This window comes from Pantherophis guttatus, chromosome 3 (genome assembly GCF_059756535.1).
Source record: "Pantherophis guttatus breed Tessera chromosome 3, ASM5975653v1, whole genome shotgun sequence".
NCBI classification, from domain to species: domain Eukaryota; kingdom Metazoa; phylum Chordata; class Lepidosauria; order Squamata; family Colubridae; genus Pantherophis; species Pantherophis guttatus.
In genome coordinates, this window is record NC_142065.1 from 156,262,848 (window position 1) to 156,282,670 (window position 19,823).

The 19,823-nt window shown below is 39.7% G+C and overlaps 1 protein-coding gene across 4 annotated transcripts in view; it reads right to left on the minus strand.

Moving 5' to 3' along the window:
• Nucleotides 1-19,823, minus strand: part of TSHZ1 (teashirt zinc finger homeobox 1) — an 85,425-nt gene that overhangs the window by 15,670 nt on the left and 49,932 nt on the right. The window contains exon 1 of one of the 4 annotated variants that reach the window (XM_087890390.1): nt 591-10,407. The exons of the other annotated variants lie outside the window; for them this stretch is intronic. The gene's annotated coding sequence lies outside the window, so the exon portion shown is untranslated. Of the gene's footprint in view, nt 1-590; nt 10,408-19,823 lie in introns of those variants that run through there. 4 annotated transcript variants of the gene reach the window in all.

The following is a 19,823-nucleotide window of genomic DNA, read 5'->3' on the forward strand; positions in this document are numbered from 1 at the left end:
AATTATCAAATTTCCATTATTGGAAGACTATAGATAGCTAACGTTTCTATATCCCTTCCTTCTCCTTGCTATTTGTTTCATCATACGATGCATAATGAAGCAGTTCAACAATAGCATCAATGCAGAAGGTGATATTTTCTTATATATACTAACATTTCCAAAATGATGCTTTAATTGAGTATTGTTGGCTTAATTGCTCTTATCATTACCACATACACACAAGGAAAAAATGCAACAAGAAAGTAACAGCATATAATATAAATTTTACACTGCAAAAATATATGCCGCTGGAGGCCTTATCCACTAAAGAGGAAAAAACATATATATTAAGGTATTGAAATTGCAGATAGCTGTACTATTTATTTATTTTTTAAAAAATACAGGTCTTAATTCCTACAACTCTAGGAAAATGTAGTTTACAATAGAGCTCAAAATATTAAATCATGTATTTTTAAAAATATAGTACTAAGAAGTAACAAAGACCTTTTTAAAAATGAGTTCAGTATATCCAAAAGCATTAATATATCAAGATCTGCTAAATACCATATGTATATTTTTGCAAAAATGCAGAGGTTCTATCAACCACTTACAGTTTGACTTTGATCCCTTCTCTGATTTCTAGCATGAATGTTTGATAGGAATATTGGCACATGCAGTTTGAACACTCTGCTCAGTTTGGCAAATTCCCACTGACTAAAAGGAATCATACTCTGCTGAGAACTGAGTGAAAACAGGGTAAGGATTTTGATATTTGGCCAATTCTAAGTATTTGTCCCTGAGGGAAACTATACTGATATCTCCACTGTAACCGTAGACATACTAACTCATTGCTTTAATTTCCTGCTTTAAAAGCTAGCAAAGAAAAAGGGAAAAGACACTGATGCCCTTTGGGTAACGGAATCTTACATGTAGCTTACAGTGCAACCCCTGCAAAGAGTTCACAACTACAGTATGTGGTAAATACATTAATAAAAAAGAGGAACTGAGATGAAAGGGAGCAAAGAGAGAGATTTTTAAAACAAAAGATGAAATCTTGCTTTAGAAAAGCTATCTTTGCAAAGGTCTGCTACTCGTTAAATCACTAAGAATATCTGTCAGACTTATCCTACTACACCATTTGGCTGATGTCAAACCTAAACAAACCAGATCAGAAAACCAGCCAGTGGCAGGACGTAAATGAAACGAGAGAAGACCAGTCTCACTGTAACTCGCATGGTTTGCTTGCTGATTTTGGGAGGAGGGGGGAAGGAAAGAAATAGTGGCAATCATGACAGTCATTTGCAGTACTAATGTCCAATTCAGCCTCCTTTCATTCTCCTGATTTAGGTGGTCAGAGTAGTTTCGTAGACGACACAGGGAAGCTGTGCTGTTTAGCAGGCTGTTTAATGGGAAACTGGCAGTCTTATTTCTTTTCTAGATTTGGTTTGTCACTAGGTCTCCATTACATGCCACTCAGCTTTGATATCTTTGGACAGGACTGATCAAAAGATGTCATTTGACCTACACAGCATGGCAGAAACTTGGAGAAGTCTCATAAAGCGACACTCTGGCTGTAAATAAAATGACATTATTATTTCCTCTCTCCTATCATGTAGAAAAGCCAATTATGGTAATGCACTGCATGTCAATGAAAATACAGCAATCTTTTTGGAGCAGCTTCTGCTGGCGTCCGTGTTACAACTCTGCTTCCTGAAAAAATTTGCCCATTGGAAAGTGAAAAGGAATTGGTGAGAGATGTCTTGCAGACTCTTCATAAAATTCTGGTATTTTTTACAGTCCTGGTGATTGTTAAAAGTGTAAAAAAAAATAGAGGCACAAACTCTAAACTGCTAGCTTTTGAATTATCAAATAATATAATCTCAAATAATTTATAGTTCATTGGAATAATCATTATATACACTACATCCTAAGCTTCTGAATGACAAAAAAGCTGGACTGATACCAATGAATACTATAATGACCAATATCCTTAATTATTTATAGTTCAACAATACATGTATTGGATTCTCTAACTCAAAGCACAAAACTAATGTTATTCACAATTTAATCTAATTTGTGTTAAAGTAATATATAGCATAATGCAGTAGTGGGATTCAAGTAATTTAACAACTGGTTCTCTGCCCTAATGATTTCTTCCAAAAACCAATTTGCCCAACTGCTCAGAAATTTAACAACCAGTTCTCCCAAAGTGGTACGAACTGGCTGAATCCCACCACTGGCATAATGTCACAACATAAAGCTACATTCATCAACTATGTTTATAAAATATCTTGCATTGCATTTATATATTATTTTAAATGAATATTTTCTAAACTGTTTCTAAATCTTCCTGCAATTTTAATTTTAAATACAGAAATATGGAGAGCAGTCGTATTTAATATGGGAATGCACAGATAAAGAAAAAAGCCAAGTACTCTTATACTGTAATCTCCCACTTTTGTTTCCATTTTATTTCATCCATTTTATTATTCCTTACATATCAATCAGGAATCACAATTTAAAATAAACTTTAGTTGTTTGTCAGCTACCTTCCCTGTCTGGGCATGATTCTGGTTTTTCACCAAAGAAAAGGCATATTACCCTTTATTAATGGACAAGTGGCTATATGATAGTGTAGTGTTATGTGAGAAAGGCATGTCTTGCATGCATGGTTTTCAGAATCATCTCATTTATATTTCACATACATTTATAATCTGCAGTTAGTGTATATTGATATATTTGATGAAGCAATCTTTTCTCATCACTCATGATCTTGGCTAGGTATATGAGTCTTATGTCCATAATGCCTTGTTACTATTGGTAAATACATTTTATTATTAACATAATTATCTTTTGTATTATTATTTCATTATTCACCTGACTCACTTTTTAATCTTCTTTCCAACATAAAGTCGAGTAAGTAATGGTGCCATCTAGTGAAGTTCATGGTTACAATTCCATGGACTCTTGAATGTGGACTTATAAAATCCAAGTTCAACTAAATCACTTTATTTTTTGCAGCAACATCCATTGGATACTATGAGAAATGTAAATATACCAAAGAGACTGTGCCTGTACAGTGGAGTTTCTTATCCTTCTTTGGATAATAATCCTTTCTGCCATAATAATATGATACTTTTGAACCAGTCAGGCACAATAGGATTACCTAACAATGAGCTGTATAGCTTCAGTAGTACTGCAACTCTCCAAAGCAGCAGGATTTAGGAGCTATTTAAATTTTTCATGGCACCATGATGTTCTCCCATATAACCAAGGGAAATTCAAATGAGAGCTAGCTTGAGTTTTTAGGAATGGTGGCCAAGGTTGTCTGGTACTCTTTTTGTCAGAATTATTTTGGAAGATGTTAATTGTTTTTGCTTTTCTTTTTGCCTAGTTACATTTTTTTCTAGGAAACTCTTAAGAAATTAGCATCTGGTTATATTTAATTTTAAAAAGTATGCTGAGGATACAATTAACAGCAAATAAACACAAACTGGTTCACCATATATCTTGCTGTCAACTTACTAAGGTGTACAGTTTATTTCTCTTTCATGTTATTTACTAATATATTACAATTAAGATGAATAATACAATGCTGTAGCTAAAATCAAATATTCCATCTTCAAACAGAGATGCGTACAAATTTGAATAAAAGCTTTGTTCAAGTATAAAAAGTAAAAGGACAGCATTAATAAAATTGCATTCAATATAATCAGGCACGATTAATTGTAAGCTTTAAGTGTACGAATATATTGAAAACAAAGACTTTAAATGCTACTTATTCCAATTTATTCCAAGTAACATTCATTTTGCAAAGCCCATTTTTCCTGTTATTTATTTATTTTTAAAATAAAACATTAAAGGAAAACAGGGGAAACACATTTTGTTTAAGGGTGGTCTCTACACTTCAGCCTGCATGATTTGCCTTTTATTTTTTGGTTTCTAGAACATAAATCATCATTCCTGCTCATAAACCCTTTGCAGCTACACTGTTATTTGAGCACAGCTGGAATATCTATGCCACATCTTCACCCAGTTTATACAGAAAATGAGCAAGAAAGTCACCACTACTACTCAGTACGATTAGTGCATTTAAACTATGAGACCTGCAAATAAGAGGGAATAAAAAGATAAAAAAGATGTATATATGTTCTCACTTTTAAAAACCCTGAATCAATTTACAGTAAAATATAAACAAAATATAAACAAATAGACACAGGAATGACTATTATTTTTATTTATTTTTTCTTATCCAGATCTATAGAACAATTCCAAGTTAGATGAGAATATCGACTCCTAGAAAATTTCTATACACATATGTGGCAGTGAAATTATAATTTTCTTATATTGGAGCAAATGAACACAAATCTTTTAATCCCTGTCCAGAATATAGCACATACATGTAGAACAGTGGGAAATTGCAGAACTTAAATTTATAGTGAGTTAAAATAAATTTGAATCAGATTTAATTAGAACCCTGGGCTTCTTGCCTACTAAAATGGTTAGTATTGCATAACTAAAAATAAAGCATTAGCAGAGTAATAGCAACTGCAGACAGATCACAGATATTATGTTATATACATCTGGATCCACTGATATAATTTTATTTCACTGCACATTTGGCCTCACTATTCAGTTTTCTTTTCTGTACATGCTGTATATGGGTTTGTGCATGAAAACACATATAGAAATAACATTTAATAATCACAGACAGAACTCATGCTGGAATATGGCAATGCATTTAGAAGTAACCACAACATTTGTAATCAAACAATTTAAAAATCTTGATATCATCAGATACTTATGTTTCCATGGAATGATGTCTCCAGATTTAATGTGCCACAAGATATTTTCTTTGCTACAGCAAATTGAAATTGTATAATATTACAAAGTAAAGCTCCTACTGCCCTAAAAAATTTCAGGCAAAGTTGCATTCCACCAGCCTCATATCTAAAAAGATGCTTATATATAACGCAAAGTCTCACAACCAAATTTAATCTTTTTAACAACAAAAACAATGCTTGCAAAATTATACTTTATGTAGTACTTACAAATCTGTACTATATAAAGTAGTGTAGGATAAAGGCAACAAATGGCATCTGAAAATACAGAGCATACAATGCTATGTTCATTATATTGCAGTGGCAGAAAATCCTATAGCTCTTTTCTTCTACCTAACGCTAAAAATACAGCATAATAATACTTTTCTTGCTACTAAAATAGAAACTAAAATGACTACTAAGCTCTATTTAATGCATGGCAAAGCTGCCCTGGCACAAAGTTTCAGGCTGCAACGGATGCACTGTTTATTGAGAAGCAGTTGTGAAATAGTTATTTGGATAGCTAATGAATAATATCTTAATGAGGCAATAGAGAATATATGGCTTTAAGTCCCAGTTTACTTAGTACAGTAGACTTGAAAGAACAAATTTGGGAGAAAAATGATCAAGAAAAGGAGTAACCGTGAAAGCTGAAATCCATACTACATGTTTCTTAACGACTGTACTTCTAACAAACATTAATTTAGTTTCATCCAGTACTTCTCTAGAAATTTACCTGTGTGAATGCTTAAAATACAATTCACATTTGATTTATATAATTTTAATGTAACAGAACTGTACAGGTCATACAAAAACCTCCAATAGTCATTTCAATAATTTATACTTAATACATAAACAAGCTTATTGAAAAATATTAGTTCATGTTTATAGCAACAATATTTTTTAAAATGTAAACAATAACTAGTACCTCAAAAAATATACCAGTAAAAGCAAAGCCAGAGTTCTATGCAGCTTTTTCTTAAGTTTGTGACTGAACACCATTATGACAAAGCTTATTAATTCCTGCATTTAAATCGAAACAACCAAGTTGTTTGGCTATGACAATCAATGACACCTCAAGGTGTAAAAAAAATGCTTTAATCATTTTCTGAAATATGACCTACTACGTCATTTACTTTTTGAAAACCCTGAGGTCATGCAACACACTTTCTCTGTCATTTGTAAGTACATTAACTTAGTAGCCATATGACAGTGAAATTATGATAATAGGCTGCTAAAATGGGTCATGCAGACACTGCATTTCATGTTAACTTCAAATAACAGTGATAATATAGTCCAAATCAAATATGACAGTACAAAAGCACATGGTTTACTTTACTCTGGGCTCTGCCAGAAACTGGGGACTGGAGGAGTGAATGAAGTGAGGGACAGGGAGGTAAGAAATTTTCTATATTTCAAGGTGAACAGTTTTAATTATTTACAGGGAATGATAAGAACTAGCAAATTGCATGCTAAATTAGCCTATTTTTAACAAATATAATATACTTTGTAGTTCTTATTAAAGTCTATGTAATAATTATATGAAATATTTGTTCCTAAAATAAACAATTTTAAATAGTTTATTTTAGTCCCAATTAATGAAGGGTAGAATGATCAGCCTTAGAACTGACAATGAAGATATTAAAGTGGCAGATAAATATTTTAGGATCAAATATTTAGACATGGATTTAATATGAATTACAAACGATATTATAAATAAGTAAAAAAGAAACTGTTTTGGGATAACATTTTAATTTTCCCTGGGCTTTTTATGTTTATATATGTGGTATTAAATTACAAGCAAGTTTATAATATCAAAATGCATTTGGATTATTGACAGTGTCCAAATGTACTTAATATTTTGTAGGTATTTGTTAATTTATAGATAACATTTTGAAAAGTTTGAATAGAAGCAAAATTTAGATTTGGAAATCAGAGCTGATGCTAAGAAATTATGACTGTTGAGTTAAACAGAAATCTACATTTCTTTCTTCTGAAGTCATTCCATATTCTAAATCCTGTTGCTGAATATTCCATAGATTCATAGATTCATTCATTCTATTTTCATGTATAAAAGTGACACTGTAACACTAATATTTGTTTATCAAATTTCTTCCCCCTAATTTCTCTCACCATTTATAGTATATTAATACAACTGACAGATTTTCATAAAAGCACTTTTCAAAAAAAGAACTGAAATGTACAAAAGGACACTCTCACTAATTCCAGAAAACTGTTAAGAAAGAAGCCTTGTAATATTATATTGCTCCCTGTGAAGGAACGCCATCGTGAAGGGTAAAGGTACACAAAAGAAAAGGACTTCTGATCTTATGACAAAAAGAAAGCAAGTAGAAAAGACAAATGTTTCAATCATTATTTTGATGAATGGCCAGATAGTGTTGTCTTTCCCCCAGGATGCTATAAACTCCAAGGGACTAACACAGAGCACTTTACCTTGGTTTTCTATTCTTCTTTTCCAACTGATACTAAACATTCTATCTCTACTGTATATGCAGATTTCAAGATGTATTTAATTATTTTCACATCTGCTTGTTCTACAGGTACTCTGACAGAGAAAAAAAAATCAAAAATTAAGAAAATAAGTAGAATTCAAAATGGTCAAAACTGAAAGTTGCAGAATAATAGAATTATAAGTGTTATATATCCATAAACTACAATATTATAGCTTTGTCCTTTGTATTGTGTTCCTTATAATGACATGTAAATTACAATTTGCTATAGTACACAAAACTAAAAATTATCTGTTGACTAAATACCTTAAGCTTGTGACATATTTGATATAATCCAGTTAACTCTACACTCCTTCACTCTTCATTCAATACTTTTTCTATGTATCTTGGCATATAGTCATGCTGGCCACATGGCCACATAAGCTTCTTCAGACAACACTGGCTCCCTTGGCTAAGAAATGGAGATGAGCACCAAATCCTAGAGCTGGAAATGACTTGACCAGGGAAATAACAAAATAACAGAGTTGGCAGGGACCTGTGCTCAAGCAGGGAACCCTATAACATTTCAGACAAACAGTTATCCAATCTCTTCTTAAAAGCCTCCAGTGTTGGAGCCTCCAGTATTGAACTTCTGGAGTAAGTTGTTCCACTGATTAATTGTTCTAACTGTCAGGAAATTTCTCCTTAGTTCTAGGTTGCTTGTTTCCTTGATTAGTTTCCACCCATTGCTTCTTGTCCTGCCTCTAGGCCTGCTTTGAAGAATCGTTTAACCCTCTCTTCTTTGTGGTAGCCCCTTAGATATTGGAATCCTTATCTTTTATCTTACAGTAAATATATTTTTCATGTACTTTATGAGTTGTGGGAAGACATGAGCAAGTGGTTTTCATGCAAACAAGTTTAGTAAATATTTAACAGTACAAAAATATTTTGATTAAAATTAATTATAATCTTGGTATTTAAAAGCCCAACATGCGAATAACTTAGGTTAGTGAGAGAATGTTATGAACTTTAAAACAAATTGTTTGATAGGTAAAAATCTAAAATTGCATATAATACAGTTGGTTTTATTAATTTATCCATAAAATATTTCTATGTCAAATTATTCATAAAAACATTTCAGTTATAAGAAACTATCAGGGTACAAGAATCTCAGGAAATGATGCAGACATGTAGCTTATTGCAAATTGTCTTGCTCTACTCTGAGTTATGTCTCACCAATTTTCCTGAGAAAGTCCTCTGACACTCAGAAAAACCTTTTATGTATCATTCAAGAAGTTATGGAGGCAGTGGTGGGATTCTAATCATTTAACAACTAGTTCACTGCCCTAATGACCAGCTGGGTAGGCGTGGCTTGGTGGTCATGTGACCGTGTGGGCGTGGCCAACTCAACATCACTCACGTCGATGGGCGGTTCGCCTTAGCAGTTACAATGTAATAAGGGTTAACCAGAGAGGCAGTTTCTGTAAGCAGGGCAATAAAGATTAGGCTAGAAACAACACTAGAATGTTTCCTTCCTGCCTTCCCTACAGGTTTAGCCCTGTAAAGTGGAAAAAAACAAAATAAGATTTCTTCCAACAGCCAGTTCTCCAAACTGCTTAGAAAGTTAACAACTGGTTCTCCCGAATAGGTGCGAACTGGCTGAATCCCACCACTGTATGGAGGTGAGGAAAAGAAATGATATCCAATAATTACATTATATAAAATATTTTTGCCAGATGCCCCCTAAAATCCAGGATTTTATTTTAAAATGCCTGCACCAAAACTGCCTTTCTTGTCACATTTTATGTCAGTCTCTAAATACTTTAATCCCAGTAGAAACAAAAGTGTCACACTATCGCTAAATCCTTAAAAACCATACAGGTAGTCCTCGACTTACAACCACAATTGAGCCCAAAATTTCTGTTGCTAAGTGAAACATTTGTTAAGTGAGTTTTGCCCCATATTAGGATCTTTCTTGCCACAATTGTTAAATGAATCACTGCAGTTTATAAGTTAGTAACTCAGTCTTTAACCCATGTTTCCCCATTGACTTTGCTTGTCAGAAGATCACAAAACGGGATCATGACCTTGGGACACAGCAACAGTCATAAATAGGAATCAGTTGCTAAGCATCTGAATTTTGATCACAGTATTATGGGGATGCAGCAAAAATTGTAACTAAAAAACAGTCATAAATCACATTTTTCAGTGCTGTTGTAACTTTGAACAGTCACTAAATGAACTGTTGTTAAGTGGAGAACTACTTATATTACAGGGGTGGGTTCTAAATTTTTTTACTACCGGTTCTGTGGGTGTGGCTTATTTTGTGGGCGTGGCTTGTGGGGGGTAATGTGACTAGGTGGGCGTGGCCAACTTTTTTTTAAAAAGCATTTTTTTCTACAACCTTAAGCGGTTGCAGAAAAAAATGCAAAAAAACATCCAGAAGACATTTAATCACCCGCCCTTCTTTCTCCCCCCTCTGCGTACCCAGCGCCCTATTACAGCCACCGCCTCTGGGTCCCAACTCCCGGCCGGGCAGCCAGCAAAGCCTCTCCTGCCACTTCCTCCTCCTCCTCCTGCTGCTGCTCCGACAGGGAAGCCCCGCTGAGGGGAAAGCGAGCTACTCTAGCCTGCCCATCAGTTCCTTCTCCTTCCTCCCCTCGGTTTACCCGGCTCTATCAAAGCAGCGCCAGAGCTGCCAGCCCGCCTTTTATCTGGTGCCCCGAGTGTGTGCACTGAAAGGAGGCTCACTCAGTCCCTGGTGAGCATCGAATGGAAATCCCAGCCGGCCTCCCCTCCCAAGCTCCGCAGCCGCAAAGACGGAGGCGCTTGTCTGGGGCCGCCAGCAGTGCCCACTGAAGCCGAGGGGTGTCGAGGCATGTCGGTGCGTCTTCCTCAGTCCCGACGGAGGAGTGGGATGAGAAGTCCCTGTGCCTTGTGAGAGCGGAGCGGTCCCTGGTTTTAGGAAGAAGAAAGGCGCTAAGCAGGGTCAGGGATAGGCGCATCCTCCGCTCCTCCGTGGACACTTTTGTCAGCCAATCAGGCCTCCTTCCTTCCATCCCTCACCCGGGGATCCGCCATGCCCCGTGCGTCCCGTTCATTCCAGCAAAGGTTTGTGCAACCCTCTCCGGCCAGGGAGCATAACCGCTTCCTGGCTCACGCATTTCTTACCGCGCCTACTTCCCCACCAATAAATCTCCATGAGTGAGAAGCTGCACTCTCCTCCGGTCCTCCTGGGGCGGCTCGCCTCTCCGCTGGCAGCTTCTCCTTCTCCTGGCTGCTCCAGGAGCAGCCTGCCTGTTACCCAGCAAGAACGGCCTGCCACCACAGCCTGCTCCACCCTCTCTGCCCTGGCAGTTGCTCCTGGTGCTGCCAGAGAAGCGGCAGCACGAGAACCGCTTTTGCTGGGGGCAAGGGGGTGGCGGTGGCAGGAGCAGCAGGCCAGGGCTTCCCTTCCCCCCTCCTCCCTCCCTCCAGAGGCCTGGGGCTATGCCAGAAGTCTGCTCGGGCAGGGAGACAAGAAAGCCCCGGTGGCCCATCCTTGCCACCACCGCCCCCTCGCCCTTGGTGGCAGCGGTTCTCTCACAGGAACAGCTGGCAGGGGAGAGGGGATGGCGGCAGGCTTCGGCAGCAGACAGTTTGAGCTGGCTAAGAGGCAACATTCCTCCTCCTGCCCGCCTTGAGCTCAGCTCCGGGCAGCGTCCCCCCAGCCATACCTGGCTTCTCCCTGCGGCGTGGATCCCAGGCAGCACAACTTCGGGGCCTTTCCTCATGGTGGCAGTGATGAGGCAGGCAGGCAGAAGGGTGCATGGGAGCGACTGACGGCAGCGCTCCTGGCTGGCAAAGGGCGGAGTCCCGGGCTGCATGCACGCAATGACTGTGGGTGGGGTAAGCAAGCGGCGACCGGGCCGGGAACCGGTTCAGGGGCGTGGCCAGCCAATCTTATTACCGGTTCTCCGAACTACTAAAAATTTTTACTACCGGTTCTTGCAAACCGGTGCGAACCGGGAGCAGCCCACCTCTGCTAGATTACCTTTTTAGGGAAGAATTTGATTCAAATCTCACTTCATCCATGAACAGCAATGGATCTTAGGCTATTCCGCAGTCCTTTCTGGTTGCCACAGAAAGAGGCAGCAAAGACTGGGTTTCAATGAATTTCAGGAGCCTAGCCAGTTCTAAACATTTTACAGAGCAAAGTGGGTTAGGGCACAAAACGTCAAGCATATATGATTTCCTAAAACAGTACATATTTGTAAGGTAACTGGATTTTTTCAGTGCCTTTTTTATGATTGCACATTTTAATCATTTAATTATATTAATAGATTCATGACCCTTAGTTGGTCATGAAGATATTATAATTACTTAGGTTGCAGATATAATTAATTTTGTTTTGAATGACCAAAAGCTAATTATACACAAACACCTATACATATACACACACCGAAAGGAACATTATAGTGCAATCCCGCTAAAAAAATATAGTTCTTTTTGGCTGTAGACTCACTTACATCCCTTTCAAGATATTCTCTTTTAATTCATATGATGGGTTTCAGCCTTCCCAAACTTATCCATTTCTAATTTAATGTATTAAACAAGTAGAATACTGTGGAGCTACTAAATGAAAGTAAACTATGCAGATTCCTTATTCTAGAAGTAAATTTCACTTAATCCACTGCAATTTACCCTCAGTAAATAAGCAGGATGCTTAATCCAATATTACAACTACTATTAAATCCAAATAAGACTATAAATTATATGTAGTTATGTTCTATGCATTGCCATAGAATTGTGTGGTATAGTAATTAACATTCCACATGAACATTGCAAAAACCCAGGTTCAAGCACCTCCTCATCTTTGACAGCTCTCTGGGTATTAGGCCAATCATACTCAGATGGGGATTGTAAGGGAAAATGAAGAAAGGGAGTATTAAATACAATGCCATCAGCTCCTGAACAAAAGACAGATAAAAATATAGAAAAGGGACGTTGGTCTTACCTGATATGCTCTTTCTCGTTGAGATGGAGCTAGCATCCAGGAATGGGTTAACTCTGTCTGTCAGCTAATTGGACTGAGTCTGCAAGTTGTGATGACACGCCTCCTCTGCTTGCGTCCCCAGCTTTTTGATTAAGGCGTCGATGCAGACTCACGTGCTATGCTGTAGTTGTAGCCCCTCGTGGACCCAGGACCGGACGCCAATCCGGGTGGGGTTGGATGCTATCTCCATCTCAACGAGAAGGAGCATATCAGATAAGACCAATGCCCCTTCTCCATAGTGGTGGAGATAAGCCTCCAGGAATGGGACATACCAAAGCTGGCTGTCCTATGGGTGGGCCGCTGTCCAGTCCAAAATCCCTTGCTCTGCATGGACACTCTGAAGTACTTGCCTGCCAAAGGCCGCCTCAGCCGAGGCATGTCCAGTTTATAATGGTGGATAAAAGGGGATGGAGAGTCCATGGCTCCACATGTCAAAACTGAGGACAGGGCCGCCACCTGCCTCCTGATTGTTATCCAGTCCTTCCTGGAGAAACCCCAGGATCTGGGCTATGGAAATGTCTGTAGGGACCAATCCCTCTTTGGCACACCACCCACAAAAAGCCTTCCATGTGGCATTATATATTAGATTAGTCAAGGTTCTGCATGTGGCCTGAATCGTCTTGATGATCCTGGAGGAAAGGTTGTCCACACTCAGAAGGCTCCGCTCAAGCACCAGGCAGTTAGTTGCAACCACTGTGGGTCCGGATGGACCAATGCCCCCTGGCTGAGGGAGACCCTGTTCTGAGGGATCCTCCAGGGTCGAGCCACCGACAGGTTTACTAGGTCTGCAAACCAAGGCCTTCTTGGCCAGTGGGGGGCTAGAAGCAGAAATTCTGCCTCCTCCTCCAGCAGCTTCCTGATGACCTTTGGAATAAGTGGAAGAGAAGACGTACAGCAATCCTCGAGGCCACTGTGTAGTGCATCTACTCCTTCTGTCCCCGGTGTCGCAAACCTGGCGTAAAACCTGGGGAACTGGCAGTTATCTTGGGTGGCAAATAGGTCAACTACCGGGAGGCCGAAATGGTCCGTCATTTCCCGGAACAGGGATGGGTGCAGGTCCCACTCTGCGTGGTCGACTAAGGCTCTGCTGAGCCAGTCTGTCTGCATGTTTGCCATGCCCGATATATGTGCTGCCCTGATGGATAGGTTAGTCTCCGCCCAGAGGCCCAGCTGCTTGGCCTCTTGCATGAGAGGCCAGAAGTGAGTCCCCCCCCATGTGGTTGATATGGGCCTTGGCGGCTACATTGTCCATGAAGATCAGAATGTGTCGTCCTGAGACCACGTCCTCGAACCTCCTGAGGACCAGGTGGATCGCCCTGAGCTCTAACCAATTTATATTGTGGCCCAGATCCTCCTGAGTCCATGTCCCTGAGCCATACATGAACTGGAGGTGAGCTCCCCAGCCAAATAGGCTAGCATCAGTTGTTAGTGTCAGGCGATCTGGTTCTCTGAACTGGCAGCCTTTGGCGATGGCCTGGAAATTCCACCATTCAAGAGAAAGAATCACCTCTGGCGGACCTGTACTCTTGTCGTCGAACTGCTCCTGCTGGACCTCTGGTACGGGAGGAAGAACCACTGTAGAATCCTACTCTGGAGTCGTGCCCAAGAGAAGATAGAAATATAAGATACCATCTTGCCCAGGAGCTGAGAGAGAAGGATTAGTGGCACCATATGCTCTCTCTTTATAAGAAATGCCAATTTCCTCAGGCTGGACTGGTGCTCCTGGGACAGATAGACCTTGGACTCCACAGTGTCTATGGGTTTTGAGCTGGACTGAAAGAGGATATCAGCCAGATAAAACAGGACCCTGACCAGTAGAGTCCAGAGATGGCCCGCTAACGCTTGTGATGGCCCATCAGCTTGTGAACAACCTGGGGGCAGAGGACAGGCTGAACGGTAATGCCCGGTATTGGTAGTGTTTCCCCCGCATAATGGAAGCGGAGAAACTGTCTGTGGTTGGGTAGGATGGGGACGTGAAGGTACGCTTCCATCAGATCTACTGACGTGAGGAAGTTGCCCTTTCTGATGCTCTCTAAGATGGTCTGGAGCGAGTGCATCTTGAACAGTCAGTAATGTGATGGTTCAGTGTTTTGAGGTCAAGAATTGCCCTCTATCCCCCCCCCCCCGAGGCCTTTGGGATTACGAACAGTAGGGAATAAAACCCCTGTCCCTGCTGCTCCTCTGGAACCGGCTGGATAGCCCAAATATCCAAGAGATGTTTTATGGCCGATTCCATGGGGAGCCGCTTCGTCCGATCCTTTGACACAGGACAACGGACAAAAAGCCTTGGTGGAGTGGAGAGGAACTCCAGGGAGAGGCCCGATCTCACCGTCTCCCTGACCCAGGTGTCTATGATGGTGTCCTCCCATTGGCTGGCAAAGAAGGCCAGGTGACCACTAATGGGTGGGTTGGATGAGCAGTTACTTTGAACGCCAAAAGGAGCAAAAAAAAAACCCCACCTCAAAAGGACCTTTTGGGTGGGTACCGCTGCCCTTGCCTACCTGGCCTATCCTGTTATTGTCCTTGTCTGGGAAGGCCTTTGCGAATGCGGCATCCCAAATCCGCTATCTGGCCCTTGAAAGGACTAGTGGTGAAAATAAGGGGAGGTAAGTCCACTCTCTGGGACATGGACGGCAGAATCTTGTCCCTGGACTCGACTAGAATAGGGTCCAGGGAGTCCCCAAACAATTTACCCCGGAATACGGGATGGATGCCAGTCTCCACTTATTTCTGGCATTGGCTTGCCACTGGCGGAGCCATAGGATACGTCAGGTTGCTACCGACAAGCCGATGGACTTGGCTGCGAATCTTGCTGCATTCAGTGTGGCATCCACTAAAAATTTCATTGCTGCCATTAATTTATTAAAGTCTTGATAGGATCTCGTGTCACCAGCTGGTAACCTCTCTTGTAGGTGCCTCAACCAGAGCAGTGAAGCTCTATTTAAAAAGGAGGCAGCTGTGGAAGCCTTAACAGCCCAGGCAACCGCCTGGTGGGCCTTCACCAATGACTGTTCTGCTCTTTTGTTTTCAGGACAGAGGGCGTCCTTTGGAGAGCCTACCAAGACAGAGGGTGAGGATAACCCTACAGGGGTGTCTACCATTGGTACCCAAAGAGCCTTGGAAAGGTCTGGGCCCATGTTATAAAAACATCTGTCCAGACTACTGGGATTGGGTCCTGTCCCAGGAGAGGCTCACTGCCTCTGCACTACGTCCAGGAACAGCCTGGGGGTGGGTACCATCTCTGCCTCTATAGTAGGTTTTGCAAATAGTGAATCTGCAGGATCATCCAACCCTGATCCAACCCAGGCGTTTTCTTTGCTTTGAAGAGCACAGAGGTTGAAATAGACATCAGATAGTTCTGGGTCCTGTTGTGTCTCCTCTTCCGACAAAGGTGCCTGACTGGAAGAGGCTGGGGAGTATTGATCCTATGGGGATAAAGCTACCCTTGAAAAATGGGACCCCTGATGGCGAACTTGGGGCCTGGAGTGATCAGAAACCACCAATGCTGCTCTCTGTTGCAACCCAGCTGCAATCCTTTGTCTGATCACCTCAGAGATCAAAGCTCCCATACTGGCAGGGATTTGAGGATCTAATCACTCCTCCGAGCGAAGGCCTGCAGCAGTTAGCATGAAGATTGTCTCAGCAGAGGAAATCCTTTGTCTTACAGGCTGCTCCCAAGCAGGCACTGGAGGTCTAGATTCTGGCAGTGAGCCGAAAAACAACTCACTGTTGCCGGGCAGATCAGAAATCTGCTCCACAGTGCCATCTGGGGACCATGCCACTATTTGCAATTCATCCTGAAGACCAGGCATCTCTAACTGCTGTGAGGTAAATGGGCAGGAACAGGCCAGCTCCATGTTTTGAAGACCTCTTGTCTTCTTACCAGCCTCCCTCTGAGCCTTTGCGATCACCTTCTCAATGGCTTTATGTTGCTGCTTGGCCTCCCACTCTGTGACCTTCTTAGCCGGCTTACTTGAGTGAGGCTCGGCTGCTGCTCGTTTTCTTGGGGCCTCACTCCCAAAGGCCCTGCCTCATCATCAATGTCCTGGCCAGAGAGCGCTGGGTTTCCCACTGTAAGAGCAGTATCTCCAGTAAAGGCGGCTGCCATTTTGGCTCGCCCAGCCTAGCAGTCTCGCCCTATTAGGGCACTGCTGCATAAAGCGCCGTGAAAGGGCCTGGAGCGATCTAGTATGCCCGGGGTGTGGGCAGGAGCTAGAATGGCTCCGGGTACGTTTTGGGCTATGAGCTCTGCCTATTGGGGTATTTTAAGCGCAGCGGGAGTCTTCCGACAGTCCTGTGATTCACCACCAGCAAGCTCATCTTCTTCTCCGCCGATCTCAACAGAGCGAAATGGCGTGAAGATTTAAACTTCCAAGCCCCAGGGTCAGCGTTGTGGAGTTCTGCTCATTAGCACTGCCCTGTGCTGTCATCTGGCCCAACGAAAGGGCCTGTTCCTTCCAAGTCCCAGGGTCAGTGTTGCGGAGCTATGCTCATGAGCGCTGCCCTATCAGCGCCGCAGTAAGCCAGCACGATTGCCGCCTTGCGGCCTTCAGCGGGTTTGGACTGAATGCTCTTCACGCTGGAACAGTGTGAGTGCTTGACCAGCCGAAACTGGGAGCCACAGCAAGCAATAGTGAATTTCTTGCAATTGATGTTTTTGTGTGGTTGAAAGCATCCAGGAATAGAGATTCTGGAAAACACATCTAGTCCAAGCTAAGACTGAGTCTAAAAGCTGGGGACGCAAGCATAGGAGGTGTGTCATCACAACTTGCAGACTCAGTCCAATTAGCTGACAGACGGAGTTAACTCATTCCTGGATGCTATCTCCACCACTATGGAGAATAAATGCTACTCATTGTACCTTTAAAAAAATATTTTTGACTGAATTCAAAAATACTCATAACTTTAAAAAAGTGTTAAAAGGGTATAAAATATTTAAAAGATCACAGGATTTATCAGGTCTGCAAAGTGATATAATCAGCAATGGATTAGTTTCTTCTCCTATACAAATCTTATTACATTCAATTGTTAATTTGCAGTCTTAAATAAGTTATATTTTTGTTCTTTGAAGGTTGTCATCAAATTGAGGTTAGCTAATTAATGAACTCTTAGACAATTAATGTAATGGTTTTTTAAATTTTTCATGTTAAAATCATGACAATTATGCATTTTAATTAGTGATAAAGCTAGAGTTTGGTATCATGCTGCCTTGATACTGTAAATAGATCTCATAAATTATTTCGTAAATAGATAATAATGTTTAATTACCTGGAAATTAACAAAAGATTAACAGTGAGTCCTTGTTTAACAAATATGTAAATACATTTTATATGGAATTCATTTTTTCTCAGGAAGCATTGAAGCTAGTAGTACAAACTATATACTAATATATGTTTGTATATTTATTTTCTGATTAGTTCCTGGTTGCTGTAATTTTGTTATTGAAGTTAATTTTCTTATGATTTCACACCATCTAGCTTTTGTGATTTAGATTTAGAAAGGAAATAAATTACACAAATAAAATATCATTAAAAACCAGAAAAGACCAAAAAAAATAATAATCTAGAAATTAGAAACTAAATAAAAGGCACATACAAGTACTGTATTTTAACATTTAAAAATCTAAAGTTGCAACAGATTTTTTTTTTAGAGTTTATGATACCATTGTAAAAAAAAACTCTGCCTTGACAAAAATCTTTTTTTTTTTTTTTTTGCTTTTGTGCAAATCTTGATTAGTGATTTAGTTGCAAAATCTAAGTGTGGGCAACTACTTGGAAATTCTGAACCATGTGCTGAGGTCCATATATTTTATATTTAACCATACTAATTCAACACGGTGGGAAATCATAAGGGAAATGGGAAAACATACTTCCTAAACCATTATTTAAAGCTTTGAAGCAAGTAATTGAAAAAGGTAAAATTTTCCTAGGTTTTCCTCTGTCCTATCTTTTATATTAAAATGTACTGATAATAAAAATTTAATAAGGTTTATGTTATGCCCAGGCATGAATTTTTTGTTCTTCAAATGAACTTTATTATCACTGATTTTTATGGTTCTATTTTGATAAAAACTTTCTTGTAGGTTTTCAATTCTTATTATTTTTGTGGAAGTTTAACAAGTATTTAACCTCAATTATTTTTTTGTCTGTGTGTATACTCTTACATATTTCTGCATTCAACTCTAAGGACTAAGAAGCCTAAGAATTTAGGAAAACTTTGCTCTAGTCATGCTGAAGGATTGCTGTTAAAGGAATTAGTTCTAGTCTCAATTATGATAAAAGTACCTCTATTCTGTTACTTATAACATGAATTTAGCAAAAGAATAAAGCATGATTTTAAATCAAGATTCTTTTGTGCTGCTGTAAAGAAGCTGCAAGGTTCCACTGTGGCAGAATGCACATGTAATGTTAAACCATAGGTTAATGATACCTAGACAAATCTATTAATCTGAACACAGTGCTGTAGTTGCATGTTTGCCTGCCTTGTTATGGTTGGTTTCATTTTCCCTGGTTCCCGGATTGCTGCCTTGAATTCAGGAATCATGGTTAAAATTAACTCTAAATTATTCTTAGGAAGGTAGTGATTTGTTTAGCAATTGCATAAAATTTCTTTTAACCCAACATATAAAATCCTGGAGAAAATGAAACTGGATGCAAGAGGGTATTTTTCTTTGCTTTATAAAAGGAATAGATAGGATTAGGTATGAGATTTTTTTTTCAGGCTAGTAGAAATTCAGCATTAAGTATAATATGAATTAAGCTTCTTCCTTTCCTACTTTTTCTCAATATCAACACTGGAGATGAAAGTAAGGCTGTGCTATTTGGATTCAAATCTAGCATGGGTTTTATTAAATGCTGAATTCTCAGTCCAAGCCCACTTCATAAAAAATGCAATGACATTTCTCAAAAATGTCTGCATATAGAGGAGTTTTATTATAAACAGAAACATTTATATTGCAATGGAAAGCTAGAATAAATGCTAACAGTGATCAGAAAAATCTCCTGAATTTGTATAAAAACTGGAAGCAAGCATATTATTTCTGAGACTTGGATACCCCAGAGAAATTCTGAAACTACAATAAACATTACATTCAAAGAAGCTAAAATATTATAAAATGTGAAACTGGCTCCATTCAGATATCAAACTTAGTCAAGAAGAAACTTTAGTTTGATATTATTTTATAATAGCGTGACAAATGAAATTTGCAGTCAATTTTAGAACTGCAGAATTAGAAACCGTGGTTTAAACTTTTTGAATGTGTGTTTTACTGCTAAAAAAAGGAATGGAATATTCTATCGTCGTGCATAATGGTGGGAATGGGGTAAAGGGCAACACTGCATTTGGACAATGAAATTTGTGGGAGGGAGGAACAAGGGGACCCAAATGATGAAGAAAACATAATAATTTATTCCCATTCAAAATTATTCCTGACATTAAAGTTATAGCATTCCTATTCAAATCCTCAGGTTAAAATCTTGATCATATTGTGCTATGCTGACACAATGCTTATTTTTAAAAATAGTATCACACTCTATTAAT